Source organism: Girardinichthys multiradiatus, chromosome 18 (genome assembly GCF_021462225.1).
Source record: "Girardinichthys multiradiatus isolate DD_20200921_A chromosome 18, DD_fGirMul_XY1, whole genome shotgun sequence".
Taxonomy (NCBI): Eukaryota; Metazoa; Chordata; class Actinopteri; order Cyprinodontiformes; family Goodeidae; genus Girardinichthys; species Girardinichthys multiradiatus.
In genome coordinates, this window is record NC_061810.1 from 37175925 (window position 1) to 37191507 (window position 15583).

Here is a 15583-nt window from a genome sequence, read left to right on the forward strand (position 1 = left end):
CACAGCAATTGGTCCCTCTAAAACCTCAGGCCTCCCTGTGTGACTCTGCCCAATAGATTATAGCGTTGAACATCAAAGTACCATACAAAGAACGTTCAAATTAAATCATGATTTGTATATAGCAACTCCTGAAAAGGCCCATGTAAAAACAGATACAGTAAGCAGTGTGTTTGCTATATTTTTCTAACAAAAGTAAACTTTTCATGATTTCATTTTCAAACTCAACCTTTTTGTGTTTTATAATAACAGCTGTACCTTTGCTTTATGAATGGAAGCTATTTTTTCCACAAATCTTGGGAAACTCCTTAGTTGAAGAATCCTGGAATAGATCCTTACCCAAATTCTCAAAATCAAACAAAGAACTAAACAGAACATGAAGACGAAGCAACCCCCCACAGGAATATATTTAGAGAGTCATGATCCTACAGGCTTGTCTGTGGGTATTTCTTCTGGAAAAATTGGCAATGGCTCCTCTCTGTTTATAAAACCGGCAGGTCCAGAGCATGGGGTGAAGACTGTAGAGATCTCGGATGTTTGGCAAAGTCACCGATGGTAACAGGAGGATACTTCATCATAGTCAAAGTCACTGTCAGGTAGCTGAGACCTTGCCAGCTTTTTCAATTTCTCCTAGCCTTATAGCAATTTGGCCAGACGAGAAATAGAAGTTGCATTCCAATCTGTGCGTAATTTTATTTATATAAAGCAGTGGAGGGAGTGACCTAAATGGGGCTGAAGGACACCTGCATTGAGATAGCCAATAATACAGGCAAAGGTGCTATATTACATAACTGCCACTGCAGAAATATCTCTTTAGTTGCTCCGAGGAGGTCACCAGATGGCTTCAAAGTCACGAGCCTTAATCTCTCACATTCCAATAGGCTATTAAGTGAGCACTGTCTCTACAAAACTGGCATCTAGTGTTACAAGGCTTGAAAAGGGTGAAAAGGACCCAAATCCAGAATTATGTTTGGAGATAATATGGAAACAGAAGCCTTTAATTAAACCTAATGGCACTTAAAACACAAAACAGACAAGAATCCAAAGTTCAGAGAAAAGTTAATGAACTGATGAAAGTAATGAAGTGAAACATCAACTATACAGGATTAAACTGGAAACCACTGACAAATAATTACCTGACTAGCAAATAAGTTTAAATACTGTTGGGAAAATAAGGTGGTTGATTTCAAGTGACTGTTAAGCAACAAGCAATGGGTGAATGAATGAATATCCAACTACTAGAAAGAGCAACTTTTAACTTTAAATGGCAATGACAAAAAAATAGAAAACCAAACAAACATCAGAATAAATAGGCTCCTTTCCTACATAATATGAGTAATTAATAATATAATAATTTCATGAGAACAAATGTATAAAGGAAATTATGTTTTTTTCGACCTGATGCAACGTGTCTGCGGTTTATTTAGGCTGAGAAAGAGAGAGCAAGACTTTTAGCAGATAACAGGAAGATAAAGTTTATTTGTTTAATCATTTTGAGTTTTTAACCTCTGTCTGTTACGGAAGATGCTGGATTTAAATATGTCAGCTTTTTTGGAATTTCAGATTAGGATCTACATTCTGCAAGAATATAAAGGCAGTTTCTATATCTATCTATAAAATTCCAAAATAACTTCTGTTTGCAAATATCTAAAGCTCTTGAAATATTTGATCTTTGGGATAATTATAGAACAGTTTGAACAGGAATGCACCTGCATGCAACACATCTTTCAAAACACCTATTATTCATGTAAACAGGAGTGTATTTAGGACAGCTGGCCTGAAAGTATATCCTTATCATTTATTTTAATTTCAGAGATATGAAAACATTTAGCTTTTTTTCCAGGCAATGCAAATGGGTCACGTTAAACTGAGCGGACAGTGAATATTTTTCAGTAATATTTGACAGTTTACTAACAAATTAAATCTAGTAGAGGAAGTGTTTCTGCGTCAGAAGACACCAGCAAAAACAAGTAAGAAAATGTTTTCCTTTTAACAGCCTACTGGTGTGATTCTGGTATTTATCCTGTCGCGGTACCTCGGTTTACTTGGTAATCCAGTCATGGCAGTTTGTCAGGATAGGTGGTATTCACTTGAAGCATGTCAAACAGCGGAACTAGGCTAATGGATTTCCTGTGTGTCCCTCTGGGTTGCTTCACTATCGACAGAAGAGTGACTCAACTCCTGCCATTCACAATCCGGGAGCTGATAACGCGGGAAGGCAAAGCAGACAGTGCGACAGTTCACCTGTCACTCCTGCTTCTGTTCCAAATGGCTACTGTTGATTTAACTGATTGGAGGCAGGCCCACTTAAACCAAACAGTGTCTGTGTCCCACTGAGAGTGTTATGGAGACAAAACATGCTGGTATAATCGGCCTCTTGTTTACTCTAACATGCCAGACGTGACCTTTGGTGGGAGTTTAAAAAAAACTAGAGGGACCCAGCAGAGACTGAGTTGGGCTTAGGAGAGGACGCTCCTGCATGTGTTGACATTACTGGCCATCTGCTTTAACTGGTCAACTGGGATGTAGGCTAGAAGCAGGTACTTAAGGCTCTGCGAGCAGCTCTAGTGGGCTTCATTAAAAAGAGGAGTTTAAGGCAGTTCAGGGGCATTAGAAAATAGATTCAGTAAAAGATACAATATGACTTTTAAACAAAGAAACCTGACCTGGTACATGTACAATACTAAAATGTGCAGAACATATTTTTTGCAGTGAAAGCTTCAGGTGCTCTTGCTTAATAGTTAAGCAGTTTGGAACTTATCATAAACTGTGCATCTGAATATTAGAAACAACAAATTAACAATAAAAAGGTCCTTAAGTTGTGTTCTAACCTAATCTTGACAAATTCTTCAAAGTTTCAAAACTGTTAAGACTTACCTGAGGTTATTTGAGTTTAGGATATGTTAATATCAGTCGTCATCAGCATGAATGTCATTAATGTTTGGATTGTAATAATATTCTTAAACTTCCTCCTTAAGGGTGGACTGATTACGCAACATCCGACTACAATAAGTTTTAAAAACAATAATTTGTTGTACAAGTTTGAATTTACAGTATATGTTTTCCTTTGCTTATATGGTCAAAATTCAACATACAAGCTAAAATATATACATTTTGGATAAATTACTCTTATCGAGTAGCACTTTAGCCGCATGCTTTTGGTAGCCAAGTAGAAGCGACTGTATTTCTTGTTGGCTATTTGACACTGAGGATGCTGGGAAATCTTATTTTAATTAATCCTTTTTCTTACACAGACTGAGCTTTTTAACACAGTCCATACATTTCTAATAGGGTTAAACTGAGGTCATTCCAGAATCTTAATGTTGGCTTGCTTTATCCATTCCAAAAATGAGTATTGATCTGTGTTTCAGATCATGTACAGTTGGAAGTATTGAGTTGTTTATCTGAGGTGAAGATGAAGTATTTCTAGGTAGTCCTCTTCCTTAATCATTCCACCTACTTCATGCAGCGCCTCAGTACCCTCAGCATATTGCGTCCACCACTGTGCTTGACAGTTGGTGCAGTCTTCTTTGGTTTGAAAGCTTATGAAATTTCCCCACTGTGGGAAAATAAAGGATTTTTTACTCTATTAAAAGAATGGATCGTACAACCTTTTCCTTTAAGTCATTTGGATAGTCCACATGGACAATTGCATATTTCAATTGAGCTTTAAGGTTTGGGTGAGATGGTTGAACCTTGAAAACAGCTGGGTGTTCCAACAACTTAAAGATCCCAAATACACACCAAAACTTGTTTTGGAAAACTTTTTAGGATTTTTATTGGCATCCCCAAAGCCCCAATCTCAGTGTGATTGAAGTTAGGGAATCGATGACTGTTATTATTTCACACTTTTATGAAGCGGTAAAAAAAAAAAAGTACTTACGGAAAATCAGTCAATCAAAAATAATAGGTAAAATATATGATTCCTGGTTTAATGTGACATTAATAGCAAAGCAAAGCCAACACTAACTGTGTATTAACCTTTCAGACTTTTTGTGCATGGACTGCAGCATACTTTAGTCAATAATGGGAGTAGACAAATCTAGCGAGGCAAAATTTCTTGTCTGAGCTAAAGAGCCGTAACTTTCCACTCAAAGCTAGTCATGGAAGGACAAATATCAAACAGAATTTGCAAATTTGTGTTTCTGTATTAGTATTAATGTATGTTGCTGTTAAGCAGAAAAATAATATTTTCCACAGCGAATAATTTAAAAAATATATCTTAATCACGGAAGTTGGCTTACTTTTGCATGTTTTAAGAAATGTTTAGTAAGTGTAGTTTTTGTTTTGTGTGTATGCACTTAAACAACAATCTGTAAAATCAGATTGCTGTTTTACTCTGGATTAATAATCACAAATTTCTCAAGGTGCTTCTGTATCAGTGTGGCACTCTTCCAATATGTCATTTGGCTTTAGATTATGAACTGGGATCAGAATGAATGACTGCATGTCCCATTACTCACGCTGCTGGGTTTGCATTTTGTCCTCCGTTGTGGAGCTAAACTGCGGTTGTTTTTAGACAAAAGGAGAAAAAGAAAACTGCCAAGAGTGTGTTTAAGGCAGAGGGAAACAGTGTGACATTTTTCCTTCAACACCCTGCTCATTTTTGTCTTGCTCCTCCCTAAATGAGAATGAGTTTGTGAAAAACTAGTTACTGCCAGTCGCATAGCATGCAGCAGAAATAATGCACTGTAATGACATGTTAAGATTCAGAGTGAGTGAGTTGGGTCCAGCAGGACAGCAGAGTGGCCTCAGTCCAGCTAAGTGATGGTCTCAGCTCAGCTCCATCTGCCCATTGTGTTTGCCCTTGGCAACTCAACATAGTTGCTGGTGATGGTGAGTTAATGAGGACTGTGGAAAGGTTAAGTAAACAGGAGTGGCCAGTCTAAGAGGAAAATTACTACTGCCATCATCATAGAGGGTTGCTCAGCAGAGCTGGGGCAGCTCTCATCATTATGTCATTTATCAGCTCTGATTTTAATGATGCGTGGGTACTACTGAACTGTGTAATGCAAGCAGCATGCGAGTATACACCTCTGGCTGCTAAGATATATTAAACCTTTTTACACTTAAGACTGCACCATTTGTAAATTGGTACACATTCCCTGCTTTGTTCTGTTTTGAGTAGGCATGGGCTAGTTACCAGTATCAATGTATATCAACAATTTAAAGATTGTTGCCTTGCAGCAAGAAGGTCCTGGGTTCGATTCCCGTTCAGGGGTCTTTCTGCATGGAGTTTGCATGTTCTTCCCGTGCATGCGTGGGTTCTCACCGGGTACTCCGGCTTCCTCCCACAGTCCAAAGACATGCCTGTTAGGTTAATTGGTCTCTCTAAATTGCCCTTAGGTGTATGTATGAATGAGTGTGTGCATGGTTGTTTGTGTGTTGCCCTGCGATGGACTGGCGACTTGTCCAGGGTGTAACCCGCCTCTCGCCCATAGACTACTGGAGATAGGCACCAGCTTCCCCGCGACCCACTATGGAATAAGTGGTAGAAAATGACTGACTGACTGACTGTTTCAAAACTAGGAAAGAATTCCTACATTCCTCCTTCCTTGACTGTATGGAGCTTAGATAAATTTAGGTCTGACCCTTCCCCACCCGTTGCTGCACATCCCAGCTCAGCTAGCTAAAGAAGGCTATTACTTTCTTCCTTTGCTCATAGGCCAGACAAATTTAGCTGAAATAATTCCAGTCACGAAAAACAGTCAGTGACGGTGTGGAAACTCTTTCTTTGTGTTTGGATTTTTTTAAGTAACATTCTGTAAAGTTATTATCAGTCATATTCCCCTCAAACTGTAGTACTCTGATGTAATATCAGTGAGTTTGTAGTAAGGTAAAATCAATTACAGTTTGACAAGAGACTTCAGGAGTAGAGAGAATTGTTTGTATTTTCTCAGTTGAACAACATCTCTGTTAATACACTAAAATTACACTGACAGTTTTGACTATATCAGTCCACCGCATCAGCTGATCATAAATCCACCAGGGTAATTTACAAATAAATACACCTAGAAAAGAACAAGAATATATTATTCTTAGTGCCATTGTAGAAATGAACCTGAAACAAAATAAAAAATGTTACTCCACTCTTGCTGACCTAGAGCGGACTGACTAATCGTAGCTGATGAGCTGTATTGATACAGCATGCAGCCTCATCAAACATTATTTATTAGTGTAGTAACTCATGGAAAACAGGAACAAACACTTCAATTAATAATTTTATGTTACTGTTGTGCTCTACCTACCCAAGACAGAAATTATTTGAACCACAACAGCAGCTCTAGGTTAAAAAAGGTGCCCAAATATTAAGGTATTCCATAATGTTTAGAGGTTATAGTTTTCTTTGGGTGTATGGAGCATACAGCATAACGTTAAACAGTATTGCCCATCCCCTACACGTTTGTGATCACTGGTGGTCAGCTGGCTGATCAAGCTACAGCTTTCTGGAGTTTATAAGAAACAAATCTGGCTGTATTTAGATTTTTTTAATGAGAACCTCAGACTGCCATGGTATGGAAACTATAAAAGCATTATTTAACACTGTTTTTAGGGTAACTCTGTTTTAAAACCAGAGCTGGCAAGCCACAGGCTTGTTAAGTAGCCGACGGCAGCATCTACTGGAATGCATAACACAACTTATTAAACAGGTAATAACAGTTTGTTATACCTGTGGTACTCTATGAAGACCAGAAAGGCAATACAGTATAATACTGTGTACAAAAAGACTCTTGAAATTAGCTGAATTTAGCATGTATTTATTCTGTTTTGCTGAACTATTCATCAAAAATAACAGCCGGGTTGCATAAATTGCATTATTATACCTGTAATAAATATAATGTATCATTTAAGCAGAGGTAGGGATAATTTTTAGTTTTCTGTTTTAAACAAAATATATTAGATTGTGCTATACAGTTGTTTTGAACTGTGATCTATTTACTTATGGTTATACTGTGAGAGTCTCATACTGGCCAATGCCTAGTTTTGAGTTTTACTCTTGTTCTGCAGAGTTTTACTGGGAAAATGACGACATTTATCCCTGCCATTTCTCATTTCATAGAACTGGTTCTTGGTATTTCTCCTCGGGATGAGCAGAATTTGCCGACTTCCTACATACCTTGATGGATGATAGGATTGTTATTCAGCATTCCTGAGCTCCACTCTGTTGCCTAGCGGCTGTCTCCTCCGATGGGCATTGCTCTCCGGTCGGCTGGAAGAGTCACCTTTATCCGATTGAAATAAATGAGATATACTAAAACTGAGACATTAATTACAAAGTTTATCTCCTGGCTAAGGTACACTAATAAAGGTCTCTAATAAGGCATCCATCATACCCAGACTCGTGTGGATGTAGCTAAGGGCACTGGCCAGAGGTCACTAAATTTGATGAATGACAGTATATATGATGCAACAAAAGTTACAGATCTCCTCGTCACATAGAGACGTTTGTGCTCCAACAAAAACTTGAAATTTGAGTTAACTTTAGATTTCTCAGCAAAATAACTTACACACATTGTTTACACACAATGTGCTTACTTGTCAAATCAGAAAACCAGCACAACTGTAGCCACTATTTTTGTGGGCTTGCCTGCAGACAATTATGACAAATGTGCAGTCAACGCTCCAGGCTCTCACCACTGACTGCTGCAGGCCAGCTCAGAAATTGGCCGTGCTGGCTCAAAAGATAAACCTGAAGAAACAACCAACAGGACAGTGAGAGTTGCTTGGAATTTATTTAGCCTTTCTGTGGCCCTAACCCTCGGGCGGGGGAGATTTTCAACCAGAAAATTATATCTTAAAAGTAATTTTTTTTCCACATGATCCATTACTGTCAATAACCGACTTGCAGTTATGTTTTTCTTTAGACACCTGCGATCAAGGATGATAGCACCACAATCCCTTGCTTGTTTTATTTTGTGTCCCTGAAGAAAAGTGGATCAACAGGAAAACGCAGAATCTTTGATCTTTGCTCAAAGATGCAATGAACAAAAAACGTTGACTTTTTAGCAAGATGTAGGAAATATATATATTTTAGACAGTTATTCAGCAAAGTGCTTCTTTGAACATTCACTAGAGGCTGCAGGTCATCCCTTTTGAATAACTCAGCGGTTGTGACCTGATCCATAATCAGGATAAACTCCAGCCGTGTTTACTGGCTCTAAACACCAGTTTCATTTTAAATTAGATGTTATGGCTGAGATGTGTGGTTCTTCAAACACTTGGATTACAGGTGAAGTTCAAGGTGATTACATTATCTCTCCTCTGAGGCTTGTGGTGTAAAAAAATATAGAAATAAGCAAGCAAAGCATAAAAACAAAACTTTCAGGAGAAAGACTATTCTAGGGCAAGTTTTTTTTATTTGTTTTTGTCAATTTAAATGATTACAAGTCAAAGTGCAGAGCAATGAAAACAACTCCCCATTATGTTCTTCCAAGTCATCAAGTCTTTTTGTTTCACAGAAAAGTAAATCATCCATGCAGTGCAATTTCACTGACCATATTGTGGCTTTTGGCAGTGACTCAGAATGACTGTCTGACATCTCCACTTGTTTCTTTGCTAAGATTGTACCAGCTGTCCCCCGTTAGCTTTATAATGTGCTCTTTGTTAACATTTTATCGAGTGTCTTGATAATGGCAAAACTTGAGGGCAGACTCCATCCGGCACTTGGCTGCAATAACAGACTGTGCCTGTGTGAAAGAGAAAGCGGACAGAGAGAAGACAATGGGAAATCTGCTGTTAATCGCCGCTAAATGTGATGCTAATAAAGTGCAGCAAGTCAGAGGATATAATAGGGTGGGGCCAGTTACCAGGATCAAAGTTGTTACGAGTAATGCTTTTAAAATCGTGACAAGTTTCAAAAGCCCTTAAATTAGATGCCAGAGGAAGTGTCAATGGCCAGAGTTTAAACTATTTAGAAATATTTTAAGTTTATGAAGAGTGTCCACATTCATTTACTCTACATGACATGTGGAGTAAAGCCGAGTATAACAAGGATAACAAGCCGAGCAGATAGCTCAGGCAGTTATACTTGTGTGTCTCTATAAAGAGAACAATCATAAATAAAGTTGAATATAGTCCACAATAAGCACTTAAAGAGTATTACTAAATATATCTTGGCTTTATTCTATGTTTTTGGTTGAAGAGCATTCATTCATTCATTTTCTATACTCGTTTATTCCATAGTGGGTCACAGGGGAGCTGGTGCCTATCTCCAGCAGTCTACGGGCAAGAGGCAGGATAGACCCTGGACAGGTCACCAATCCATCGCAGGTGTATATCATATTTCTTTACAGTTGTGCCTTTTCATTTGTGTTCTAGCTTGCAGTTCATAAGCTATGTTTATTTACGTGTCTGAAACAAAGCATTATTTGAAAACCAGCATTGTTCATCTTATCTGCATGGGCATATGTTAGCACTCAGATGTCTCCCGACAACACCTGTCTCACTTAAATTACCCTCCTTATATTAGTGAGCCATGCTCACCAACATGGAGTGCAAGTCTAATTTTCTCCATACAATCAGTCAATTTTACTCATGAGAACTTAACTATGCTACAAAAATGTAGTTGTCAAAAATGCTATTATGAAGAGTCCATCTGTAATGTCACTCCAACTTTATAAGTCCATCTGTAGTTAGTTTTCTACTAATGTTGTGTACCTGTGGAAAGTCACTTCAAGCTAAGGCCACACAAGTGTTGGTTGAAAGTTGAGATACTTATTTAAAATCGGAAAGCAGCTGTCTCTTCTTCATTTGGTTTAGAAAGAGAAAAAAAAAAACAGTTACAGCTAAAGCTTATAATTGTGGGAAAAGATGCAGCAAAAACTTTTAACCATAGAGGTTATTGACTTTGTACAATCTTTTTTGTACTGACAGAGGATACACAAAGTAAAAAACCCTCTAAAAAATATGTTCACATTTGCCTCATCTGGCTTTTGATTCCCTGCTTGAGGTCATAGCTATTACAGGATCTGGGTCTGTCCCCCTCTCTCAGGTTCAGATTGTTCTTTCCTTTAAATTCAAGATTTCGGTTGTTTCATACTCCTAAGGGCAAACCTGTTTCCAAGAGAGGAGAAATCTGTCTCCTTCACGTGTTTACTTCCACAGAACTTGGCCATGTTTTCTGCATAGATGATCCTTGTAGGAAAAGTGCTCAACCATCATTTTTGTGTCTGAAATAAGTGACCTTGCATCCATTCAACATATTCTCATTGAAAACATTGTTTTTGTCGGGGTCCTCTTTTAGTAACATATGCTACATCATCATCCATTTTTAAAAGTGCATATTCAGTCTGGAGGGTGAGATGCTTTAAATGCGTTTTTTTGTGTCAGAAAAGGGTTATAGTATTACCTTTTGCTTTGATAAACAATGAAGAGACTGATTCAGACTGATTTCAGGTTCTCTGGTTCTAAAAAACAATATTTATCATTTAAGTCTATGTATCTAAAACCAAATAGCATTAAATGTATTAAATAACATAAACTTTACTGAAAATATCAGTACCTTATATTATTTTAACTGTGGTAGGAAGCTTTGTTGCTTCTCTGGTTAAAATAAGAGCAAACTGATCATAATATATACTTTACTTTTAGATTTTTGTGTAGGTACAGTGATAGTATAGTATTGTTTCAGTTCTACTTTGAGAATCTCATTGCAGCCCTTGCTTGTATGCCTTTAAAACCTTTCCAAGGGCATACTATTCCCATATTTGTCTTTCCTAAATTGCTAAATGGTTGTATGTAGTAAACTACTGAAGTGTTTTGGGCCTGGACTGATTTTAGGAAACATAAGGCAGTCTTTTCAAAACAGATTCATAATATTTGCAATTAAAAATGCCTCTTAATCATTAAACAGGTGTCCTCATGCATGTCATACATAATACAAACATAAAAGCCCATTCATGAGTGAAAACAAAATGACCAGCATACTTAAGTATAACCCTTGCAATATGCAAAGTAGTTGCTCCCCCTCATATGCAAAACAGCCCTTTTACTTCTTGAAATCTATTATTCCCTTTCTTGCTTGCATATCCAATTACTAAATGAGCTCTGGCTCATTCCAGCAACAAAAAAAAATATTCTGTGGTAGTAATTAGTAACACCAGAGGGTAGCATGGCTTGTCTTGTTGCACATATAATGTCTCCCTTTGGTGTCATTACCCATTGAATCTGTGGCAGGTTGACTGTGCTGATCATCCAGTTAATTGTGAACTTGTTTCAATGCAAGAGAAGAACAGTTTTCATACTGTGTTTGTGCACAGGTGAACAGGTGACTAATTAAATGTATATGAATTTTTATTTTTTATTTTAGACCAACAGAATGTCTTGGCTGAGAATCATACAACAGAAACCTTCTTGTATGGTATTTATCTAGGATTGTTTAGTTGCTGATGCATGCTGACGTTGGAGGTTGTCTTGAAAGGACAGTGCCATATTGTCGAATAAAAAATAGTTTTACACTCACATTTTCCTGCCTCTTGCTGTAACAGACGTCCACCCCTGCAGGCTGACCAAAGCTCTGTGGTTTGCCCTGGGCAAGCTGCCTTGCTTCTGCCTCTGCAGCTCATCTGTCACTGGCCAGACTTAAAGCTGCTGGAACTTTGCCTGAAGACTTTTAAAACTCTCTGGCAAGAGGTCATACATTAAATTAGAATGCCAGTAGGGGACAAATCTTGGTAGTGGAACAAGAAGAAAGTATTAAACTGCATATACGTATATGACTACAGAAACTTAAACACTGCTTGCCTCATTGATTTGGGCCAGGCCTATTATAAGAGATGCCAGCTTTTCTAGAAATAAGAAAATTCAGACATTGTGCCTAAGTTGGTTGTTTATCTGACCACTTAGATTTGATTTTGACTTGTGATTTTACAGGTTCATGTCATTTTTCTCTTCTTTATGTTTATGTTTGAAAAGTTACATACTTTGTGAGTGGTGAAATTAGTTTTTAGAGTAATGTTTTCATTGCAGCATGAATATGTCCTAAAATATCATGATACTCCTAACTAATCTAGCGGTTACAGCAGCGTGCTTGCATTCTGAGAAGGCTGCAAGTACCTGGTTTGAATCTGACTGATTACCACTCTGGCTTCCTGAGCAACACCCCCAAAATGCTCAGCTAGACAAATTTCATTGGAATGTACAATGGCAATGACAAATAAATAAAATAAAGAGTAAGATTTAAAAAGATAATAAAAGCACATTTAAGCAAACACTGAATTTACAATGACTAGGTTTAACATTACAACTAGTTCTAAATGTGTTCCACCTTCACAACAAAAACAAATTGGACCTTTCAGTGCATAGTAAAAGAACAGTTGTGGTTCTTGAATTAAGGATGCCTGGGGCAAACTCCTTCTTCTGTATCCCTTACTGCAAAAACCAGTAACTTTTTATGCTATACCTAATTGATCCATTAAATAAGTAATAATATTGTGATTTTTTTTAAATAACTTAATCCAGGTCTGACCAAATCAATTTAAAATAAATTATTGAAAACAAATCATGAAATACCACTTAGTTTAGTGCTGAATTAGATTAAAATGTATGCATCTTAAACCACCCTCCTTTTACAGTCACATTTTCTTGCAGGAGTATCTGGAACACAAGGGGGCATCCATTTCTCACCGACTGCCACATATTCCTACAAATAAGCTACAGAAAACTCATTCAGGGTACTTCTGACAGATAACCTTTTTTATAACACTCACCAAATTTGTGCCATCCTGAGGGCAGGCCATATTCCCCACATCAAATACTGTAAAAAACAAAGAACAAATTAGCTGTAATTTAGGGTTACAGATGCAGTTTATCTTTTATAGATTTTTTACTTTTGGAGTTTGGAAGACCGGTAAATATCTCAGACTCATGATCTTTGGCCCTTTACTGTGTATTTTTGTGAACTCCATTATTGTTCCAATGTTGTGGTGGTCCTAGAGTAGGTAGCTGTGCTGTCAGGTAGAAGCTGTCGTTGCTCTAATAAAGATTTTATTGAGAGGCAACTGTCATACGAATGACCGCTTTTTTTCTCCTCCCCCATTAGCCATGACGGTTACTGCTAATTGGTGTAAATATGATACCCAGGTATATGCCTGTTACCAATATCAAGGTATACCAGAGCATTAAAAATAGTCAGTCAGTCATTTTCTACCTCTTATTCCATAGTGGGTTGTGGGGGAGCTGGTGCCTATCTCCAGCAGTCTATGGGCGAGAGGCAGGGTACACCCTGGACAAGTCGCCAGTCCATCGCAGGGCAACACACAAACAACCATGCACACACTCATTCATACACCTGAGGGCAATTTAGAGTGACCAATTAACCTAACAGGCATGTCTTTGGACTGTGGGAGGAAGCTGGAGTACCCGGTGAGAACCCACGCATGCACGGGGAGAACATGCAAACTCCATGCAGAAAGACCCCCGGTTGGGAATCGAATCCAGGACCTTCTTGCTGGAAGGCAACAGTGCTACCAACTGCACCACCTTGCAGCCCATTAAAAATAGATGGTTTCAAAATCCCAACAATCCTTCCCCTTAGTTCATGTGTACCGTTGGTCTGTTGCCGGACAAAAGGTATGATCCATATCATTATAACCCTTGACAAGTAAACACTGTGTGTTGCTAAAACACATTGATTTGTTAAAAAACAGACCTGCTTTCGGGTAGTCACAAGGATGCCCCCTAACTTAACCTCTGAAATCCCTTGCAGTCTTTGTTTATGAATATATGACCAAAGACATAATCATCCTGCATTTCCTCTATAACATTCGCCACCTACCTAAGCATTTTCAGGCCCAATTAAAATCTCCTACGTTGCAACAACACCCCCAACAGATGCAAAGCAGCAGGACTTAATCCATCCACCGCCACCCCCGGCCACGTCTTTTTTTCCCAGTAGGACATCATTAGGTCTCACAAAATCTACTTAAGAATGTGACAAAGAGTCAAAGATGTTCATGCAGGCCTTCAAACTTCTTATACACTAATTTGACAGGATCTGATGGCATCAGTAGGACTCAGATCAGTCCATAGAGACTGATGTTGTTCTGAAGGTCTGGATACAGTCACCTCAAGGCTTTGTCCATTTACTTACATTCATCCATTTTCTATTCTTGACTAATCCTTGTTAGCGTCGGGGAGGGGGGGGGCTGGTAAATATATCACACAGTCAGCTATACTCATGCCTAAGTCCTGGTTTAACCTAATGTTCATGTTTTTGGAAGGTGGGAGGAAGCCATAGTACCAGGAAAAAACCCATGCAGGTATAGGGAAAGCATGCAAAAAATGCTGGCCTTTGCCAGGATTCAAACCCAGGACATTGCTTACCACTGCAGCACTGTGTGGCCCCATTCACATGTCAGAGCTTTTTGAAGGGCAAAAGGTGGATTTCTTTAATATCAGACTGTGGTTAATGTTATGAATGAATGGTGTATTTCCTTTTTTTAAGATTAGTTTTGTATCATTACTAGCCTTTATTTTGTCATTTTTCTTTGAAATACATTGCAAAACAGAAATCAGTTTCACTAGCCATCCCAGGCTTGATTCCTTTGTCAAATCAAGAAATCTCTTCTCTTTGATATCCTTTGATATCCCTTGGATTATTTTGTAAAACAATGATCTGAAGCACACAAAAGTTCCTACGCAGCAATGCCAGTTAAATGGTTAAAGATACATAAATAACCAGCATGTAAAAGAAATCTTACCATACCTGTAAAGTCCTCCATTGATAAATGTAAATTACCTTCCACCAGCAGCCAGACAGAAGTTAATAAATAGACTGCAAAACGAGTAATGCTTCTAGTGATGCTGCAAAATGAAAAAGAAAATACTCAGAGAAAGCCACAAGTGGGTGAAATGTGGGAAAGCACACTTTTTCTCTCCCAGCACCTCCTCTCCACTTCAGCTGCTGAAGTGTTTGTCATTCAGCTTAATAGGGAGAATTCAACAGGGAACACCTCAGTAGCATCTTCAGCATGGAGATGGTCGGAGCCGTGAAGCACTAGATTCTATACTTTGACTGAATGCAGGAAAAATATTTGCATGGAACTGTGTGAAAACCTCAATAGTTTTCATAGGTGGATGATAAATGATGAATAGACAAACAAAACCTTCACTAATATATTGAACTGCAGTACAGTGCAGAATTGGTGACTACATGATAAAACATTGTACCAAGCATGGGCCTGCATGATATCTGTGATTTGATAAGTGCGTATAATTATCACTGTTTCACAGTATTTACAATAAATTTTAATAAAACATGATGTAATTGCTTTTATTTTTAAACAGAAAGTAAAATTGTTTAATGTAATAATTAACTATTATTAGTTATATTAATGTTATGTATACCATTTGTTCATTGTTTTGATTTTGATAATTTTGATATGTGGAATTCCCACAGGATTTTGTTGTCAACACCATGTTTTTTCTAGTTTCAACATCCTAACTGTTTTTGCACCCTGAAATATAAATATTTTTTCTGTGGGGGAGGTAAAACTGTTGTGGCTTTCTTTAATCCAGCTGGCCAGCAGTGTGTAGCAGCAGATGGGAAAGGGGAGGGGTTACTGGAAAAATGTCCAGTCACTCTGGC

The 15583-nt window shown here is 38.0% G+C and overlaps 1 protein-coding gene and 1 long non-coding RNA gene across 5 annotated transcripts in view; one reads left to right on the plus strand and one right to left on the minus strand.

The window, feature by feature from the left end:
- cadm1b (cell adhesion molecule 1b) overlaps positions 1-15583 on the plus strand; it is a 291883-nt gene that overhangs the window by 138135 nt on the left and 138165 nt on the right. The window lies entirely within an intron of this gene.
- LOC124884594 lies at positions 8335-14855 on the minus strand. Its single transcript, XR_007042473.1, has 3 exons — positions 14702-14855; positions 12705-12751; positions 8335-8684 (listed from the first exon to the last, which is right to left on the minus strand). It is a non-coding gene; the product is annotated as an uncharacterized LOC124884594 (long non-coding RNA).